The sequence below is a fragment of the Grus americana genome, chromosome 5 (genome assembly GCF_028858705.1).
Source record: "Grus americana isolate bGruAme1 chromosome 5, bGruAme1.mat, whole genome shotgun sequence".
Lineage (NCBI taxonomy): Eukaryota > Metazoa > Chordata > Aves > Gruiformes > Gruidae > Grus > Grus americana.
This window is the reverse complement of record NC_072856.1, coordinates 6,174,676-6,195,544: the sequence shown is the minus strand read 5'-3', so window position 1 is coordinate 6,195,544 and position 20,869 is coordinate 6,174,676. Positions and strand designations below refer to the sequence as shown.

At 36.4% G+C, this 20,869-nt stretch overlaps 1 protein-coding gene across 1 annotated transcript in view; it reads right to left on the bottom strand.

Annotated features, from left to right (window-relative positions):
* Positions 1-20,869, bottom strand: part of LUZP2 (leucine zipper protein 2) — a 202,616-nt gene that overhangs the window by 113,950 nt on the left and 67,797 nt on the right. The window lies entirely within an intron of this gene.

Sequence of the window (20,869 nt, the reverse complement as noted above, 5' to 3'; positions counted from 1 at the left end):
CTCATACTCCATTTCAGGATAAAGCAAACATTACCGTTAATTCTAAAATCCCATAGTTTTTCATTTAAAATTGTTGTTTTGAGGAAGGCTGATGACTGAATTGAAACATCCATTCCTTCCACAACTTTATTTTTATTTTATATTTTTCCTCCTTACTGTACCTCTTTTTCTAAGAAGGGGGAAAGAAGAACCTCAGCTGGGCAACACATCAATACTATTTTATTATCAGATCCAAGACCTTGAAGTTAAACAGGAATTTTAATGCTCCTTTAATGGATTTTGAATACACATTTTAACAATGAAACTCAGTAAAGCAAATTAAATATACTATCTAATATCAGTCCTATCAATTTCAGCAATAGACAGCTCACAAAATATAATGGATTTATGAAAAAAGAAAATTATTTTATATTAAATGATACTTTGGATACCCAGAAGAGATGAAAGTGAATAAAACATCTGTCTCAACACAAGACTTTAGGCAAAGAATCTTAACAGTATATTGAAGTTTCAACAATAATCACATTTGGCTTTGACAGAATGTTGCCAATTAAAAAGTGTAGAGTTCTGTGAGTATGATCTCTATTGAAACACAAAACATCTCCAATTTCTGCTTACTGCTGCAAAATAAGAACTGAGATATGTTTTGGTCTGCAACGTAGCACCCAACACTTTCAGTGAAGATCTTTAGCAGAATTGCTAGGTCAACTGTTTAATTTTACAGTAGATGTTCTCTTTTTGAGGAAAGTTGAAACAGAAAAGAGGGAAGAGATTCTCTTCCCTCCTCTACCCCCCAAGAAAAATTGTTAAGTTTTCACAGGATGGTAAAATAAAAGCTACAATCTTTCTAATATGTTCCATAGCTGGTAGATAAAAAGCCCAGCTGTCAGTAAAATGTTTTATTCTCTTGATAAGCTTACTTTTTCTTTTAATATCTGGATAAACTTTATTTCAAGAAACTGTGGTGTCAGATCATCTGGAGTATGTTCATCTACCAGAGGACAGGAAAAACTGCAGATCTAGTGGGGGAACAAGAAGTACCTCTGAGAACACATGGTGTTCAGTTCAGTCAGCGTAATAAGATAACACCAAGACTCAGCTATGCTTAACTACTTGTAACCAAACAGCACTCATAAGTCATCTGGTTGTCTGACACGGATAACTAATGTTATCGAAAATGAATTATCTCAAATAGAAGTCACGGAGTCAAACGCATCATGGGTTTACAGGAAAATCTATATGCCAAGATTATGAACCTTCCCGATTTTAGCATCATTTAGATGGAGGGCTCGGTTCAAATTTTTCTATCAAATTGAAAGAAAGAATCTATATGAATTAAATCCAGCTAGTTCTAGAATGCCTGCTAAATATTAGCATTCTAGTCTTTACAAGCAATGTAAATAAAACCTTCTGCATCAAGTTTTATATGGAAACACCTATAGGGTTTTTTTGTTACCACTCCAGCTACGTGTGATTTTATACAAGGTATACATCATTAGGAAAAGAGCTGGCTCACCTCAGCAGTAACAACATTATGTGTAATCAGCCTGACAAGCTTCAGCGAATGCTCCCATTTTAATTTGCTGATGAACAGAGGTCAAGGAGGAATTTCCTCCTGCTAAAGTAATCAGGTAGTTTCAATAAGGTCATCACTTCCATTCTTCTTTATGCATCACAAAAAGTGCATTAGGCTTGATGGTCTCTTTTGCCCTTGAAATGTGGTATTTTCGTTTAAAGTTAAACCCTGCATTTAAAAAAAAATTACCTGCAAGTGGTAACACTGTCTTAAGGATCACTTTAAAGTACCACCACCATCCTTAAGTCTAGTTTAGCTTGAGCATTTAAAGGCCATCTGTCCCTAGCAGCCAATTACACTGCCCCATGGGCACAGGTTTTACTCTATTGTCTTGTAAATACTGATACATACCAATTTGCATAAACTAAAACATTTTCCAAATTTTAAAATTATATTTAATATAAACTATGAATGCATTTATATTTTCCTTCCTTTTATGACACACTAGGAAGGGAGGAGGAAACCAAAAGCCAACAACTTACCACAGTGAGTCACAAAACAAACTAAACCTTCAGAACTGTTAGAAAATAATTTTAAAAAAGGAAGGAGGAGTGAAGATACAAGACATAACTATCAGACCTATTGACTATTAGATCCTCAAAGGTTTTAAATTCTGGACAATATTATCTCTGATACCAAGCTTCGACTCTTCGCATTGTGTCCAAGAACAGTGCCCATGTATCTGAAGACAGTAAAATTCAACTCTGCACCTGTGCGATAACCAACAAACCCTCAGGTTAGCCCATCTATTTCGATGGCTCCAATTTCTACATTGCAAACTTGCGTCATTTAGACCAATGAAGAGCAATTCAAGTGAAAATAGGTAAATTTGTAAATAGAGGGGTCTAATCATTAATCATTTAGATTATTCAAGAATTCCTATATTCTTCCACAAAACTGAATAGACCTTCCCTTTTACACTTCTTTATTATTAACAGGATTCTCAGGATTGGCTTTAAGCGAAGATCCATGGTCAACTGGTTTTCTTATTCTTCCCTTCTTGAATTTCAAATAACCAAGTTTTAGTCTCCCACGTATTTAATAAGCACTCTCTGGAAGGTTTCACACACATATATGCAACATAATTCTAAGTATGGATAGGCAGGCCATTCTAGAAGAAGTAAATTCACTTTTCACACCAGCATGCCCATACTCTGCTGCTGTGCTATTATGTGAAAAGCATAGTGTTTCTTTCCGAAGTTAATGTTAGATTAAAAAAAATATTTCTGCCATAACTTAATAACATTTCTTTCATATTTGAAAACACAGCAATCACAATATATATAATTATAAATACAGAATTTTGTCCTGGTGAATGTCAGCAAACTCCTCTGAATTTGATTAGCTAACAAGGAGATTATTCACCTAATTAAGAAAAAACTGCAAAATGTAAAGCAATTGGACCAGATATCAACAAGAGTTAATCAGCATAATTCCTCTGAATTCAGAGAAGATTTAAATTGAAAGAACACCTAATCTATATCTAGGTACCTGAATGAAAGATATGGCTGTTTAAAAAGGATGGCATCATCCCTTACCACGTGGGAGAAAGTAAGAGAAGGAATTTTAGTAGGAAAACAGTGAAATGTTGAACTGCATGACAGATTACGTGAGTGTGGAAGGAGAGTGGATTCTTGCAGCCAGAAAAATAAGCTCTAAACTGAACAATTTACTCTGAATGCCAGTGTTGTACTACAGTACAATTCTGGAAAAAGTTGACTCAGTGAATGTGATGTGTCACCACTGTACCACCCTGCCACGAACACCCTGAAATCCCAGTGACTTTCTCAAATCTTCCAATCCTCAAAAACCGTCAGGGTTCTCTACTCATTTTGTAGTATAATTATATGTGGCCAATATAAGTTAAAGCCATTCCTAGAAAACTCCGCTAAGTAATTATACACCGATTAAATCTGTTCTTCAAATATTAGGTTACACCAGTTACCATATCTGCAAAATCAAGTGTCATTATCAGCATATCCATCTGGGATTAAAATATATATTTATAATTTTAGCACCCGAATGTGCTTTTAAAAAACGTTCATTATGAAACAGAACAATTTAGCAATACTCTGCATGTTAAGGTCATCCGTAGTACTCCAGTTGCAAGTTGTTTTGCTTTTACCATCAGCCTATTGATGTAGTGTCAGTGTAAATTCCAATACAATTTGTTTTCAGGGAATGATATTCATTTATAGTTTTAAGCTTAGTCAGCTGTTTTGACTCTTCTATTATTCTTACTGACATGATTTAATAGATTATGGTAAACATTTCAACAGATTCTAATTTTCAGTATGCAACAGAGACAAATGCCTAGGCACTAGAAAGACTTGCGCCCCAGAGATCACTTCACCTCTGACTGTTATTTCCTTAAATATTAGAAGTTAAGCTTTTAGTCTTCAAAATAAGGATTGAGTTTATTTCTCACTGAATAATATGCACTATGTCAGGCCAAAGTAAAATTGATTTTGTTTTCCCACTAGGTTTACAAAGCCTGTCTTTGAAATAAAACTTTTATAAAGTTTTCTATTATTTATGGTACATAAATGTCCCTGACTGAAAAAAACCTCAACCCTTAAAACAGAAGAGAAAATTGAAATACAGTCTGCAGCTTAAGACAAACTTCGATAGACGTCTTTTTTGGCAAATTTGTTATATTCCTCAATCCACTCTTTTTTTAAAACTTTCCTGCTATAATCGCAGTTAATATCTTAGGGCATCCTACTGTAAATTCTAAGAAAATTAGGTGAGATGACGAGAAGGTCACACCCTCATGGGTTTGGCTATTTTTTTTTTAAAGCAGCAATAGTTAAGAAAGAGTAGACTGTATTCCTTTTCATTCATCATAAAAGGTAAATACTGCTTACAAAATACACTTGCAAAGTGCATGATTGCCCAGGTGTTTCTAACACAATCTTTTAAAGATATTCTCGGTAGCAGATGTGTACTCATGAATGTGATCTATATTCAAGTGAGAAAAAGATTCATCACAATTCTAAATCAACGTATCTTGAAGTTAATAATCTTTAAAATTTTAAAATAGGCAAATGAGACGTAAATTGTTGATACTGATAACAGAGCACTGCAATGCTCCTTTTTCTCTCTCTCTAAATATGAGCATTTTTTATCTAGAAATTCAATGGGAGGGAAGCCATTTATTAATGATCAACAAACAGAATAAGCAGGATATCTAAATAAAGTATGCTATATACACTATATATAATTATAGTGTGTATATATATAATATACTATAGTAGCATCTAACCTACTTTTATCTGATTTCAGTCAATTCTGAATTAATAAGCATTAAGTTGATCAGCAGATAATCTCTTGGGGAAATCCAGCCTTTGTCAGATACAACTGTTTTCCATACTCAAATGGCATTTACATCATGTGTTTTGTCTTTGGGCATTGTCTAAACACTGTGTTTCAGACTTGGGGGCAGGGAGAAGGAAGAAACATGAACACAACAACTTGGGGATTTAGAATGAGCCAAGGAAAACTTTTGTTTATCTGACCTTCATAATTTGTGCAAAATATTTGGTTGGAATGTTTCAAACCTACTTACTGTAATAATGTATGATCCTGTGGTCCAGGCTTGATTTATTAACAGTTCAAATAAAAATCCCATTGTCAGTACTTATATGACTATAGCAGGTTATGACAGCTTAAGGAGACTTAAGTGCCCGACCTATTCTAACTTTAATAGCCCCCAAAATGGTAGCAGTGCTGGTGCATTTTATTTGGTTTCTACACATCTAGCAGCTAGAGAATCAGGCCCTATGCATCTCTTTCCTCTTATTTTTTAATGCATTCATCGTAAATAAACCAGAACAATCTAGCATCTTTTTGGCAGATTCTTGGCTGTGTAGAATCAATGATTCATCAGGGAAAAGATGCAACTGTCAGTTCCCATCAATGAGTAAAGGAGCAAAAGGAGATTTCTGAGAACTCACAGCTGGCGTAGATACCTGGCCCCAGGAAACACAGCAAGTTGAATCATCATGAATAACGTGATACTAAAAATAATGACCCAAAGAAAAAACCAACTTGTATTCATCCGCTGAAAAGTGCACAGGCCACGAAAGCAAAGAGTTAACATCCTGAGGAAGGACTGCACAGAACCATGTGATTGACCCCACAGAAAAAAGAACTCCTCCTCCCAAACATACAGATGCATGTGTTGAGCCTTTTTTTCCTTTCAAGCTGTCATTCAGTAGGCACTTTACCTACAGCAATGAATCCTTGCTGGATTTATACAGTTGTAATACACAACAGACACAGTCTGAAAAGGAAGTTAATAAACGCTTGACAGCTATTCAAATATAGGCTGCATAAATATGGACTTGTCCTCTGTACGTAGAATTGACTTTTCACATCAGTTCTACAGGATTTAGTCTTTAATAGGTAATCTGTTCACACCAAACCTGTTCTTTTTCTGATAGCTGACATTGCCCTTTTCAGTTCTGATATTCTTCCTCATTCACATCCATAATACTGCCTTTGGTCTGACTTTCTACTGCACATCTAAAACTTTTGACTACAACCTCAATGTTATTACCCTTAAATATAGTACTGTTACACAGGTGCCCTCAGACAACCAGCAATGCTTTTTCCAACATCTCTTACAATACAGTCAGGTTAACATTTCTGTCTCAGCTAGCTGTATAATGTAATCTTGCAATTGTTTTGGTATTTTACATTTAATTCTGCTGTTTAATAATAAAAAAAGAACCTACCAACATCACGACATCTATAGGAAATGTCACTCTCTCTTTCTAAGCTGTTATCTCAGTTGATATAAATTTGAAATATTTCTACCTTACCTGACAAAACTGTCAATGGGTATCCTCTGAAAGTCTATTTCCCTGTTTAATAACGTATTTTAGTAAAGTTCACTGATCAGCTATAATCAAGTCTTAGAAACACAACTTGTAAAACTTCTTTTTAATAACCCAGAGGCAACAAGATGAGAAATTAATCCCAGATCATTTGATTCTATATACATTACCATGCACACACACAATTTATACACATATAAATATGCACACAAATGAGATGTATAAACGTAGGGCAGAGACATGCCACAGGGGTATTCCGTTTAAATTCCAGCTGGAATCCTATAGCCATGCTAAGAACATGCATAACGAGATCAGCTGGCAGTACGATCCAGATTTGCCAAAGTCCACTCTGGCTTTCTACTGGCTTTGGAAAGGCAAACAACAGTGTATAAGGTTAGCTAGTTAATTTAACTTCCCTCTATTTCTAAAAATAAACGTGACTTGTCCTAGTGATAAGCTACCCACCTTGTGTCACGTGGCACTTCTCAAAAATCTAATACTACTAAGTTAGATTTATTGCATTACTAAACCATACCATGGTTTTTATAAATACATGAGTAAATCATGTTAATCATTTAATATATATGAGGTGTTTTTTAAATATATGAGTAAATAATTTTTAAAATTAGCATCTTAAGAAATCAGGATAAAGTTGATACAAGTAGTTAGGGAACTCAGGTGCTTGACTGACCCTTAATTTACTACCAGGTCACAACAGTAAACCAACACACACAGCTGTCTAGCTGAAAGCAGCAATCCTGATAAAGACTGGCAGGCTGCCCGCTCGCACCAGGGCTGCCAACACAGCAGTCTCCCCTGCCAAACCCTAGTGTCTTGTTAGAAAGGCATCCCCTGTCGGACGTAATTTTAGTTAGAGATTTCCAAAATCCTTACTCCGCTTAAGAATTTGGAGATGTATCCACATCTCCATTTCTAGTCCGTCTGTCTCACGTGTTTGAGATAGCAGGTACTAACTAAATAACTAGGTTACAAGCAACAGAGATGTATATGTTAGTGTTGGAAGAAAGAAATACCCTTGCTGTTTAAAGTCCTACCATTACAAAATATGATATTAGGTTTGCTCTGTAGCAACAAATTTCTCTTTTTTCCCCCAAATATTCCCAATTTCCAAATTATTTAATTTTCCAATTTCCGAGTACTTAAAATTGCTGTTGTATCCTATTTTTTACATCAGTTCTGCTCAAAAGTGAAGAAAACAGTCTGTTCAGTATAATTCTTCCTCTCTTCTTTCACATGCTCTGGTGTTAATGTGATTCACCCATGATCATTACAAAAACCAAACATTAATATTTTTCAACTGAAGAAATTAAACCCCCCTCCATTTGATTAAAATTGTTCCAGACATTCTTACAGAAATTTAGAAATTCAAAATGCAAAAAATTTATTGAATATTCAATCATCTTCTGCTGAGACCTTACTGTTCTCTGTTGTCCAGTTTATAGTGTTTCAGCCCTTTTAAGTTTCGCAATAGCTCAAAGCCTTGGAACTTCTGCCATCATGTCTGGGAGGTATTTCCACAGTCTACCAAAATCAGAATATTAAAAAAAATTCAGCTTATCTTTTCTCTTTTTTAACTTTTTTCCCATGAATCATGGAAACTTGCCAACAAGTTGCATCCAATTTTACTGATCCAATTGAATCCAATTTTACTGTCTCCTTTTTTTTCCCTCATGGTGCTATAAATTAAAATATGCTAGGCACGCAAAGAGTAAGGACAACCTCATGGCTGGAAAGGCATCAAATGTAAGCAACGTATTTTCTAGTCTAATACCTAGATTTTCGTTTATGCACTTTGACACCTGAGATTAAGGAACATCGCTAGTACCACAGTGCTATCTGCTACTGACCCTGGCTGACCTTGAATGACTGAGCGTATTCAGTTATAATCAGAGAATTGTAAGTCTGCGTATCATTTCTTTGAGGGTAAATACCTCTTACTTTTACTGCAATTTTCAGATCAATTGGGATATCTCACTCCAACTATACTATACACTACTTCAATATATCAATATATCACCAAGCCAAACCATTATTACCACAAGACATTAACTAAATAATTGCATATTGATTATATGATTCCCAAATGATAGGGCATAAAATGTGCTACATTGTGGATGTCCCACAACTGTAATAGAAAGAAGTAAAAAAAAAAAAAAAGGGCTCAAGAACATGAAGTGAACTTGTCACATATTATGGTGCTACTAAATTAACAGGATAAAATAAAGGATAAAATTAGCATAGATATTATCAACACATCAGCAAATCAAAAAAAAAGGCATCATAGTACAACATTGAGCCCAAGCTCTTCTCATATTACCTGGCAGTCAGCACTATGTTAAATTGTCTTCTGACTAGCTTAGAGTGGTAGCAGAGCAAGCACATGTCTGTCTGGAAAAGGCAATATCGATAACCTGATAAAAACAACTTTTTCTTTCCATATAGAAATTGTTACAAAAACCACATAATATAAGAAATATATAAAAGTTCTTATGCTGTCTCCTAGATATCAGTAGAAAATTTGTCAGTTTTAGGTGACTCTTCTGACATTGCATCCTTGGTCTTACAATATTAAAGCCTCAACCAAGGGAATAGCAGAATCTGTCCTGGACTCTTGGTAAACTTTTCAAAACTATCTGGGGGTAGCGTGCCTGTGGTAAACCTCCTCTTTTTCTTTTTTTTTTTTTTTAATCCATCTGCTAGGTAATTATACAAAAGAAAAATCATGCAAATCACTTCAGAAGACTAGTTTTTAAAGGAAACACAGTAGGAATACTTTGTTCTACCCAGGAGGAAGATTTCTGGATACTTGTTTTACCAAATCTGGCATGAAATAAAAAAAGTGAAACCCAAGCTCCTTATAATGCATGTCACCTGCTCAGCAACTCTACTAGCAGCTCTGTTCTTGCACCTGCTCTTCACCCCTTTATAGGGGCATTGGAACAATAAGCAGAATAGACAAATGCAATTGCATAGTTAATTTTTCAACAATTTGCCATTACATTTGTCTTCATGGTGTCAAACCACCTTTAACTTTGCTCACTCCACTATGAAAACAGATTAACTCAAGATACTAGTATCCTGTGCTTGTACAAAACACAGGACCATGCATTCTGCAACTCATTTCCTCTAGGTCTTTGATATATCCAAAAATAATGGAAATAACTCTGTTACTTTTTTGTTTGTACTGGCACAACCGTGATGTTCCAGTGACGCATCCAGGATGTTTTTTCCACTTCTGATTAAATAATTTATAAAAATTATTTTCCACATCCTGAACTGTGTCCTCACTAAACTTCAAACACTTGCTTAAAACACTCAAAAAGCATAATTATACATAAGTGCTGTTCTGGATAAGAACATGGATTTTTATAAGCTGTACTTAACTGGAGGCCCCTAGTCTATTGAGAACAATTGAATTTGGTTTTGTCACTACTATATTAGGCATTTTTCTTGAATTGTACAGATGTACTACATTTCTATTTTTAATAGAATTCAATAGTAGCTCCAAAATGCATTGTTTGTTAGGGTCATATATTGGCCAACCAACCAAAACCATTATCTTGACTTTAGCCATAATGTCACTTCATTTGTATTTCTCAAGGTGATATGATCATCAGGTAAAAAAGAAAGTAAAGAAAAAAGGCAAGCTGAAGAGAAAAACACAGCTGTATCTGCTAAGGATCAAGGTACGGTCCCATGGAAAAGAGCATGGATTGCAGAAAGACAGAAACCGGACAAAAGTCATCAAGTGGAAAAGAGGATATAGAAGCAGCAGAAAATAAATATGAAGTTCTCAGGAGCAAACTGAAACCTAAATGAGAGTCAGAAATATGTGAACAGCTCAAAAGAACTGGCAAGTCCTGGGTAAGCAATTACAACGGCTAAATAAAGAACTGGAGGTCTACTGCAGTGTCTCTGACTCCTTAACAAAAAAACGCTGCTGTCAGCATAATTTACATCAGGGAAATTTGGAGTACCAATATGTAAAACAATTAGTGAACAGAAATTATGAGGAACAGACACAAGTACCTGGGAAGCAAGAGAACTGGCAATTTCAAAAAGATGTTAACTTCCAAAACATTAAAGAGAAATCTGAAAACAACAAAAAAGAAATCAGGTAGATTTTAAAGAACAAGAAATGCAAAATAAAAGGGACAGAAAAGCAAAATTATTTCTCTATCTAATGCTTGCCAAAATATTGCACATTTGTACAATAGAGATATAGTCCTATCAAATTCAACCACAGAAAGTTATCCAGAAATAGCTGTATGCAGAAAACATTGCAATACATCACAATATCTATCCACTTTGTGGCTCTCCTGTCAACAGATGATATACAGAGAAATGCAAATTTTTTTAACGCTTCTTTATCCTGTGAAATGCTTTTATGCTCCCCTCAAAAATGCATGGAAACTCAAGTTGAAAAAAAAAAAGCGATACATAAAAAGTTAAGTAACAGCTGCTATTCCCATTGGACTAATACCTAAAACCATAGTGATTTTTTCTCTTTATAAAGTCAGTATGAAGTTAGTCTTCATACAATTAAGCTTAATAAAATGTAATTGTCTAATAAAAACTGCCTGTGATATTTATAGCTTGACGATTCACCAGTAATATATCTGAAAAAACTGAATAATGTGGGAATGGATGGACTCCAACGGATATCATAATAGAATAGATCTGCAAAACAGGCATGCTTTACTGTTTTACATTAGATTTATTTATATTTTCTTCTAAGAAAAATTTGTATTTCCAAAAACTTGGATATAAAATTTTATGTATAATAGAAATTTTAGGTTAGTAGGAATTACACTTATTAATCATCTTGTCGCCCATCCATTCTAAAACGTGTCTTACGAGCGTGTAGAACTTCCATGAGATTTGAATCAATTCTTAATGAAATCTTCGGTGGTTTTCGTTTAACATCTCTCTTTCAGAAAGCATTCAGGCAATTTGCTCCCTTCTTTCCATCAGCGTCCCCACTGCGTTTACTTGTCCAGTGCCTAAAGCACTTCATAAATGCAGTTTGATTTTGGTGGACTTTCATCTATCCTTTTAGTATCCGAATGATCCAGAATCATAACTGGGTCATTTTTTTCACTGGAGTAAGCATCCTTAGTGAACAGACAAGAATGGCACAGGAAGAAAAGGAACACCAGGTAATGAGACTCCGCTAATCTCAATTTATAAAGTGGACTAAGCGAGAGACCGACTGTGTCAGGACAAGTTTCACGCTCACAGCCACACCTACACCCCATGCATTTGCCTGAGAGGCACCCTGACTGCCACTCCAATGAGTTGGCACAGTCAAGCCGGGGGAAACGCAGCACTTTCTCCAAAGGACAGATAGGCGCCATCGCATGATGGCTCCCCCCTCCTTTTTAAATTGCCTCTCCCTGCCATCTCTGCTACTGCGTGGTTTTATAACCAGGTGTCAGTACAAGCCTACAGTCACATCAGGTCTCGGTGATACTGTGCGTATACCTTGCAGCAGCTTCAGGTGTCACCTGCTGTCATTTGTTGATCCACAGAGCATGCCAAGGCTCACCACACTCAGTTCTTGATTGCCAGGGCTTAGGACACTCAGTTACTCAACTCTTGATCAAGACAAGGTCATGATGCTCACGTGACGAGGAGGAAGGAAAAAAATCTAAAGAAACTACAGGGGAATGACAATACTTTCAATTGGATGCTGATTCCGTAGCAGATTAATCTTTAAATGACTTGGAACAGCGAAAAATATCACTAACTTGACAACTTTTCCCTTTGCTTTTTAGAGACTCTGTGGGAACTACAGATATTCGAGAAGTTTTTCAAAGGTCACAGCATAGTGATATATAGAAAGATATACATAATAGAAAGTATTATCAAGTGCAAATATAAATATTTCTATCCCTTCCCACTAGAAACTTGTTAATTCATTGAAAATACTTATTTTCTGAATACATCATAATGACAATTACATGAGGAGAGAAGAAACAGCTAAATTTGCCACATACAGAATGCAAATCAAGTGGTAAGGAACAACGTTCTTATTAAGTTTCATGCAAATTTGTGCTTGCTCTTGAGAAAATCCTTCTGGATTGCTGAAATGCAGCTATGTTAATAAGCAGATATAAAAAGCAAATGCTTAAAACAAATGTCCGTCTCACTTCCTACAGACTGTCCTTTTCTCAAACACTAACTCTTCCCTCAGCATATGCCCGCATCAGCAGCCAGCACCTGGTATGTCTTATAGATGGAACAAAATGTACCTCCTAACTTCACTCCACAAAGTTTTTATTTTTATCAGATTCCCAGGATATAAGCACTTCTTCAGCTGCATCAACTAAACCTGCTCAGAGAATATCTAATTGACATAGAACAGCTGTGACCATACATTTGTTTTTTCCTCTCGTTCCATCTCTGCTTTGAATGACATTTCCATCGCAGATTCAATGGAAGAAAACGCTACATAGCCAACTTCTTCATCAATACACTTTGTGAGATCAAAAGTTTCTTTCCAAGAATGGTACGTGCACATGCCTGAAATTCCTCATATATGCCAACGAAAGAGGATGGTTCAGTGTATTGGATAGCATTTCTCTCCTAAAACAGAAGAGCTCCTTCCTTCATTCTGTATTCAGCTCATTTTTACTAGATCAGAACTGAGCCAGTTATAACTTTATGAAATTGTCTATATTTGTAATTCTTCTTAGCATGACTTCCACACATTTTGGTAAGTTTGGTATTGTCTTTTGTGATCCACATGCAAGCGATCTCAAAAACAACCATAGCAAAATTGGAAAGAGTGGTCTCTAGCACTATTATAGCAAAGCTGTGATCATGTAAATTCATGCTGCTGGAGAGATTTCCCAGGTTATCAGCATACTAATACACATATGCTGTCCAACTTCCAGTCTACAAATATTGCTGCAGAATTTAAATTTTCCTAAATGTCCAAAGTATCAGATTTCATAATTTCATTCAGATAATTATTTGGTTTCACATATAAATTTAATATAATAAAAAAGTAAAGAGTTCCGTTCAGGAATTAAATTAAATTTTGAACAAATCTACACACAACTTAAAAATAATCCTAATTCCCTACCCAAGAAAATAAAGATATGAAAATATCTAAGACAGCTGGTCTGCAAGTATTCTCATCTCTCTGGAAACTCCGCTCCTGTGCAGGAAGCGTGCAAGGATTTACCAACATTAGGAAAGAAAGGTGAAGGTCAAACTGCACTTGAATATCTCTTGTCAGTTAAGTAATCTAAATAACTTAAATCAGTTAGTTTGAACCTATATTCAACTTCTCCCTGATAATGACTTGGTACCAGTACCTGGTTTGAAAAACCTTTCCTACTGCACTTGGAAGTATCGCTGAAGAACAGTCTGACTGTGAGAAACAATCCAAGCTTTAGCAGAGATTAGTTACAAATTCCCACAATCAAAGTGAACAGTAGTCAGTCTTTCAGGAGGCTGTAAAGGAGACACTTCTATTTACCACTACACATTCCAAGAAGGTTAGAAAATGAGTGTAACCTATATAACCCAACAGCAATTTAAAGCGTTTATTGATTTAGCTTGTACCTGAACTGCAGAATGGTTTTCTCAAGGGGAATTACAATATGAGATCACTTATCAAGGACAAGTCCACTCTTTTTCAGAGTGATATATTTTGCCTTGTAGTATTTATATCCAGATATTTAACTAAAACTAATATGCATGAAGGATTTTAATTACACTGAATTATGGTATTATTAGATATGAGAAAGGATTAGTTGCTTACGGGGTGAAAGTTGTATTTAACATATCCATTTTGTGATTTGTACTGACTACAAAATCTGGGTATTGGCTTTTTGATAATTCTATCATCGTTTGCTCCCTCCCTCAGTGAACAGTTCACTATTCAAAAAAAAAAAAAAAAACAAACCCACCCCAGAAAGTAACAACTGCAATTTCAGACCAATTGCTCCTTCCACCTGGTGCACTTTCTTACACAAAACCAAGAAAGGAATTGTACACAGGGGAAAAAAGCCTTTGTATGTACAGATTTCTATCTAAAAATGCACTGAGCCAAAATACAATGTATTTTCCTCTATATTTCTTTTTCTTGGAGACCAAATTGAAAACACTTGAAATCTTACGAAAACATGCTTTGCTAGTTATATGTATTATTCTTTATAATGGGAAGAATCTTGTATTTATTTCAGTAACTTAGGAGAAGCAGAGGTGATGTAGAGCCTTGATGATACATTTACATACTCCTTGTTGGGAGAATTGAGAAAAAAATGCCTGCACATACAAAATTACACATTCCTATGTAGCTTAGAAATCAAAATTGATATTTCTGATAAAAGACTTTCATTGAATTTTTTGTTCCCAGTGCTTGTTGCAAGACTTGGCCGACACCCACATTTTTCAGGAAGTAATCATCATGCTTGTCTGCAAGAGAGTATTTATGGCATGCAGTTCAATTACTGAGACTGTTATTAAGATCAAATGACTGAAGCACAACAGTAGCAAAAAGAGGTGGCAGACCATCTCGGCCCAGCAAGACTATTCTCTGGACAAACAGAGATTATTTTTATTTGCATGCAGTACATCCTTATCCATATGTCAGGCTATGCAAATGTGAAAATAGGAGAGGGAGTAGCAGCACATCAACTACGGCAAAGAAGCCAACTTGACTATTACGTCAACAAAGTGGTTGGCATTGACCGGAGTAGAAGCCATAAAACAATCTATGTCTTTCTGTCTGGATGGATACTTACATGTCAAAAATTCAAGCTCACTTAATATTAAAACTGGTCATCAATTAATATCGAAAGTAAGGCTTTAAAGTCGTGCTGGTTTTGGCTGGGATAGAGTTAGTTTTCTCCATAGTAGCTGGTATGGGGCTATGGTTTGGGTTTGTGCTGAAAACAGTGTTGATAACGCAGGGATGGTTTCATCACTGCTGAGCAGTGCTTACACAGAGCCAAGGCCTTTTCTGCTCCTCACACCACCCCACCAGCAAAAAAGCTGGGTGTGCACAAGGGGTTGGGAGGGGAGGCAGCTGGGACAGCTGACCCAGACTGGCCAAAGGGATGTTCTGTACCATATGACATCATGCCTAGCATAAAGGGGCTCGGGGAACAGGAAGGAAGGGACGGACATTCGCAGTGATGGCATTTGTCTTCCCAAGTAACCGTTAGGTGTGTTGGAGCCCTGCTTTCCTGGAGATGGCTGAACACCTGCCTGTCGATGGGAAGTGGTGAATGAATTCCTTGGCGTGCTTTGCTTGCGTGCGCGGCTTTTGCTTTACCTATTAGACTGCCTTTATCTCAACCCACGAGTTTTCTCACTTTGACTCTTTAGGCTCTCTCCCCCACCCCATCAGGGGGTAAGTGGCTGTGTGGGGCTGAGTTGCCGGCTGGGGCTAAACCACAACACAAGTCAAAGTTGGTCGGGCACTACACTCTCATAATAAATATTTTGTGGCAATCATTGTAATAGAAACTCTTTGATATGAGTCAAGAGCTTCCATTCTCATAAGAAGTCTAGATAATTCAGCACAATAAGAGCAACAGGATTCTAAATATTTAATAGACTATATATAAAAGCCTGTATTTTTCCAGTAGCAAACTCTCCAGTTACAAAATCAGACAAATTGAACCTTATATACACATCTTGTAGACTTGAAAGGACAGTACCTTTTGAAATCTCCATCAAGGAATCAGGTCCAAATGTTTGGTAGCATAACATTTAGTGTTCACAATATAAACTTGGTAGCAAAGTCACCAACAATTACATAGGCATTACACAACTCTGCTGCTTATCTTCCTTTTGTATATATTATAAATAAAACTTTGGAATTCTTATGTTTACGCTTCTTTCGTGATGAATTTTTGGAAGGGAAGAGGAGGTATTTAACACAGCTTATTAGTTGTATAAAAAACTAACCCTAGAAAGGAGGAAGAGTTTCCCTTCTGGCTCTTGAGACCGTTTGTTTTGTTTTGACACATTCATTTCATTGCATGTGGTAATGCAAAGAGTCCAACATACCTTTAGGGCAAGAAAAATGAATGACACTTTTTGGTTGATAAATAATTGGGTTCAATTACTTTTCTCTCTTTAGGCAAGTAAGACTGGGAAAAAAGTTTTATGAAATCAACAGCCAATTCACAATAGACTCTGCCACAATGGTTCTGAGGAGAGGACAAAGAAGTCTTATCTCCCGGAAACCACATTTGCTACAATGGCAGTCAGTATTGGTGCGCAAGGCCCCGCTAACATTGCCTTGAGAAACACGTGTAGTAGTAATACTAATTCCTCCTCAGGAACCTCACTAGGCATACCACTGGGAGAATGACAGTTGGGGCATTTTGTGCTCGTGTTTTACATCAGCCCTAAGGCTTGACTGTCCGCTAGCCTATAAGATGGCACAATTCTGTTGAAGGCAACGCATTTGGCACACAGCATATCTGCTCGTCTGCAGGCACATTCTTAATTTGGTTAAAAGTTCTTTGTTGAAGATAAATCTTTTTTCAGGTTACTTTCAAATGAGTTCCCCTTTGCTGCTTAGCTATAGGACAGGTGGACTGGGAGCGGTCAATTATTTTGTGTTCGCAGCCTAATGTCTATCTATGCTCGTGAGCCTGAAGCAAGAATTCTTCCCTAACTTCAGCTGATCTCTAGGTACGCACTGCTTTTATGGGGTCACTTGCAAAGATTTCTTATTACCCATCATTACTATGACAAACCTTTGCAAAACAATCAAATATTGATAACAAATTTAAAAGAAAATAAATAAAAATTATTTTTCTGACTGTCTTCTCTTCAATTTTAATTAGTATTTTATTCCCAACAGTTGGAGGCACTGAAGAGCTCCATAGTGAAGATGTTCCAGGGATGCCTTTACCCCTAACACACAAGGGGATCCTGACAAAAAACCAAATGCAAACCAGTATTCTTTATGTCTGAATTTCAATTGTGTGACACCTCCAGCTTCTGCTAAGGTTCCCAGTGAAATACAGTTCTCCCCTACATCAGGAAAGAAAGTGTGTAGGCTCAGAAGGCACTATTCTATACTCAGATCTACAAATCAGAAAGCAAATTGCTATGTTTCATTAATTAACAGCTACAGGAGAGCAATATTGGAAGCTGATGTCTGTCATAAAATCTGCAATCTGGATTTTGGTACAGTTCAGAATTGGCCATAAAACAGTAACCTTCACCTTCTGTAAAAGATTCTGAATGAGTCCCTCGTGTTTTCTTAGATAGCTCCTCCAACGTAATTTATACAGCGTACAGATTTCTTTGGGGAAGGAAGGGCTGACACTGACTGTCATAAGCACCCTGCTCCCAGTGATATACTAGCATTTTTAAATAAAGATTGTACAAAGGGGATGCGCTATTATCAAATTTTCATAGGTTAGCACTTTCAAGGTATCTTCGGCTACTATCACACATCTCAGAATTAGGAAAGGGGTGCAGGAGAGTGTCTTGTTTTTAAGAGGAAGACAGCTGTAAAGGAGTTAAGTTCTATTTTAGCTTTATGTGTATTTTTTCCAAGTCTTATCACCTTTGCTTTAATGCTGTATTCAGAAAGCTTAGATACTTCCCTGAGCGAGCTTTCAATAGTTCCCTCCTGCCAGTTTCCAAGGATATATTAAATTCTCATCCATTATCATTCACATTAAAGTGAGTTTTTAAAGTCCAGTATTAAGTTCATATAGCCTAGTTGAAGTATTTTTATGCTACTATTTTAAATACAGCCAAACTGAAAAAATTATGATTACCAGACCCTTGGTGTTCAAAAACTGATGTCTAATTCATCATTTTCTAGTCTGAAATAACGTGTGAAGCCAAGGCTCTTCAGCAAACATAGTTCAGACAAAAAAAAGAAAAGGAAAAAACAGTACTTGTATAGTTTTTTGGGGGTTTTTTTGGTGGGGGGAGGGGGTAGCTACATTTTAAATTGTTCCTAGCAAAACCCAGTCTAGCTATCTCGTTAACAGAAACTCTCCCTGATAACTGCAGTATCCTCCCCTACATCTTTAAGCTTTGCCCTGTAAAGCCTGTTTACAACTTATGCTTAAGCTATCTTTGACAAAGCTGTATATTTACCTTACAGAGTGTAGGTTTTAATTAAAAGAGAATGAAAAATATTTACATCAGGCAGACAAAACTGAGTGGAAAAAAGAAGCATCTGGATCTGATTACTTTAATGGTGAAATCTTAACACAGAATATCTTTCAGGGAAGTTGCTTTTGTTTAGTGAAACAAACTCAAAGAGCAAGCTTCCTTTGCTCTGTCATATGTAGATATCCAATGCAAGCCAGAGCCTATCCCCGGTCCTATAATCTCTTGTTAAGCTTGCAAGATATATTTTTTTCCTACAAAATTTAACTCTCAGGACCTCCACAGTAGTCCAAATCCAGTGAAGCAGCCTGTGCCAACTAAGTCCATCCACGGTGCTTTCCTGTGCTCTCCTTTTCAAATGCTTTCTTGGAAAGTTGAAAACTGCCAAGTGATAGGGAATGCATCATATTTAAAGTGCACGGAAGGATGATACGTACAGAAAGCCGAATTCTACGGCCTGGGGGCCTTTTCTGCAGCTACTCTCTTTACACACCAGTGGAGCAGAACTACGAGTACCCAGGCAAATCCCTGATGTAAACACCATGGAAGAAACAGAAAAATGAACCCTCATTTAAAAAACAATGCAATGTCTGGCTCTTTTTAGCAAACATGGTCCATTTTACTTCTATAATCCCCAGAGTGCAATGCTGCTGTCAATCCCAAAGATACTTTTAAAGACTGATAGATGATCTAGTATTATGCTAAGCAGGTTTTCTGCACTTTGTTTTTGTTGTACTCAGTTCATACACGTGCTCTGCTGTCCACAGCCCACTCATGAAGGTACATAACACTACCAAGGAATGTATATAGAAATTAGTCGTCCTCAGGGTTGCAGCAGTTGAACAGAAAATACAAATACGCTCTACCCAGGAGCTAGGAATTTATTATCATTAGCTTTATGCTGAAAGGCTCCAAGTCTAATTTTTGATGCTATAAGGTGTTATCTCATTATCCAGACTCTGGTTGTCTAGTATTTTGTACGTAAACCTACTCCAGACGTTCTCAGCCTGTAGGTTCCCAGTAGTCAAGCAGCTTGTCTCCTAAGGTACAGCAGACCATTTTTATTACTGTTGTAATTAGTATTCCAGATACACTGGACAAACATAGATTGACATCCAATATTAATTGTATGAGCAATTTAAACCTCAAGGAACTTATTTTTACGTTCTATACAACAATTAGCTCTGATTTTCAGAGAAATATCAAACATGATTGAGGAGACTAATATGACACTATGCAAATTATGAATCTATAAGCCTGCTTTAAGATCAAACAATTATGGTCAGGACAAAGGTATGATATAAATCTGTATCGTTCTCAAACTCTTTTTTTTTTTTTTAACTTAGAAAACTGTAGATTGGCAGCAGGAAGAAATGTAGGCAGTATTATTTCAGTCTCAAAAAACAATGGTGTAACCTGTTTGTTTCCAAATAAAAATGAAGCAAGATCTAACACAGACAATGGCAAGCACCACTAAAATGACAGTCATACTCAGCACTTACACTGATCAAGGAAAACACAAATTTTACTGAAATATAGCAGATTTCTAAGGCATACCTAAACTCTGAACTAGGAGAGAGTAGATTTGTCAATTACTCTGTTATACATCCCTAACCTGTAACAAAAACCATCTCCATCCCAGTATTGACCTAGAAGCATTTATTCTAGAGTACCATCTATCCTCCAATCTAACCTTTATTTTCTACTCCATACTGAATACACATAGCACTTATTAACTGGAAAGAGGAGCAGCATCTGTCATGTAATCAAATAAAAGAAAGCAAACTAAAAGAAGACAGAAGCAGGAGCAGAACAACAGGTTTAACACCTAGTTAAAAGGAAAAGTGTTTCATCTCCCCCCCAAACATTCCATTTTATTCCAAAGTCTCCTAACTAAAGAATATTTTTAAAGTAGAGTACAAATATCCCCCTTATTTATAGTACTTTCATCCTTGGATTTGAGCAAGACACAGGAAAGCCTTGTTTATTAAAATACCTAAGGAGACTACTGGCAGTGTTACAGCAAACTCTGTTCCAGAGCACTCTGCTGCCTGCTGTCAGGCTTTCCTTGCACATCCTCCGACCTCTAATGAGACACTAAAATTCCTATGGCAGGAATTCACATGCAGAAGAAAGGACAGAAAATCTAAAATAGAGAAACATTAGACTGAAAAACACCCAACCCAAACCCCACAACATAGAGCACACCGAGGTTTGATTAGTCAGCTCAAGAAGTTCATTAGAATTAGATGAAGCAACTTAACTTGTCCATCTTTTCAAGGACTTGTCAGATGCCACAGTAAGAAGTTGCCTTTACAAA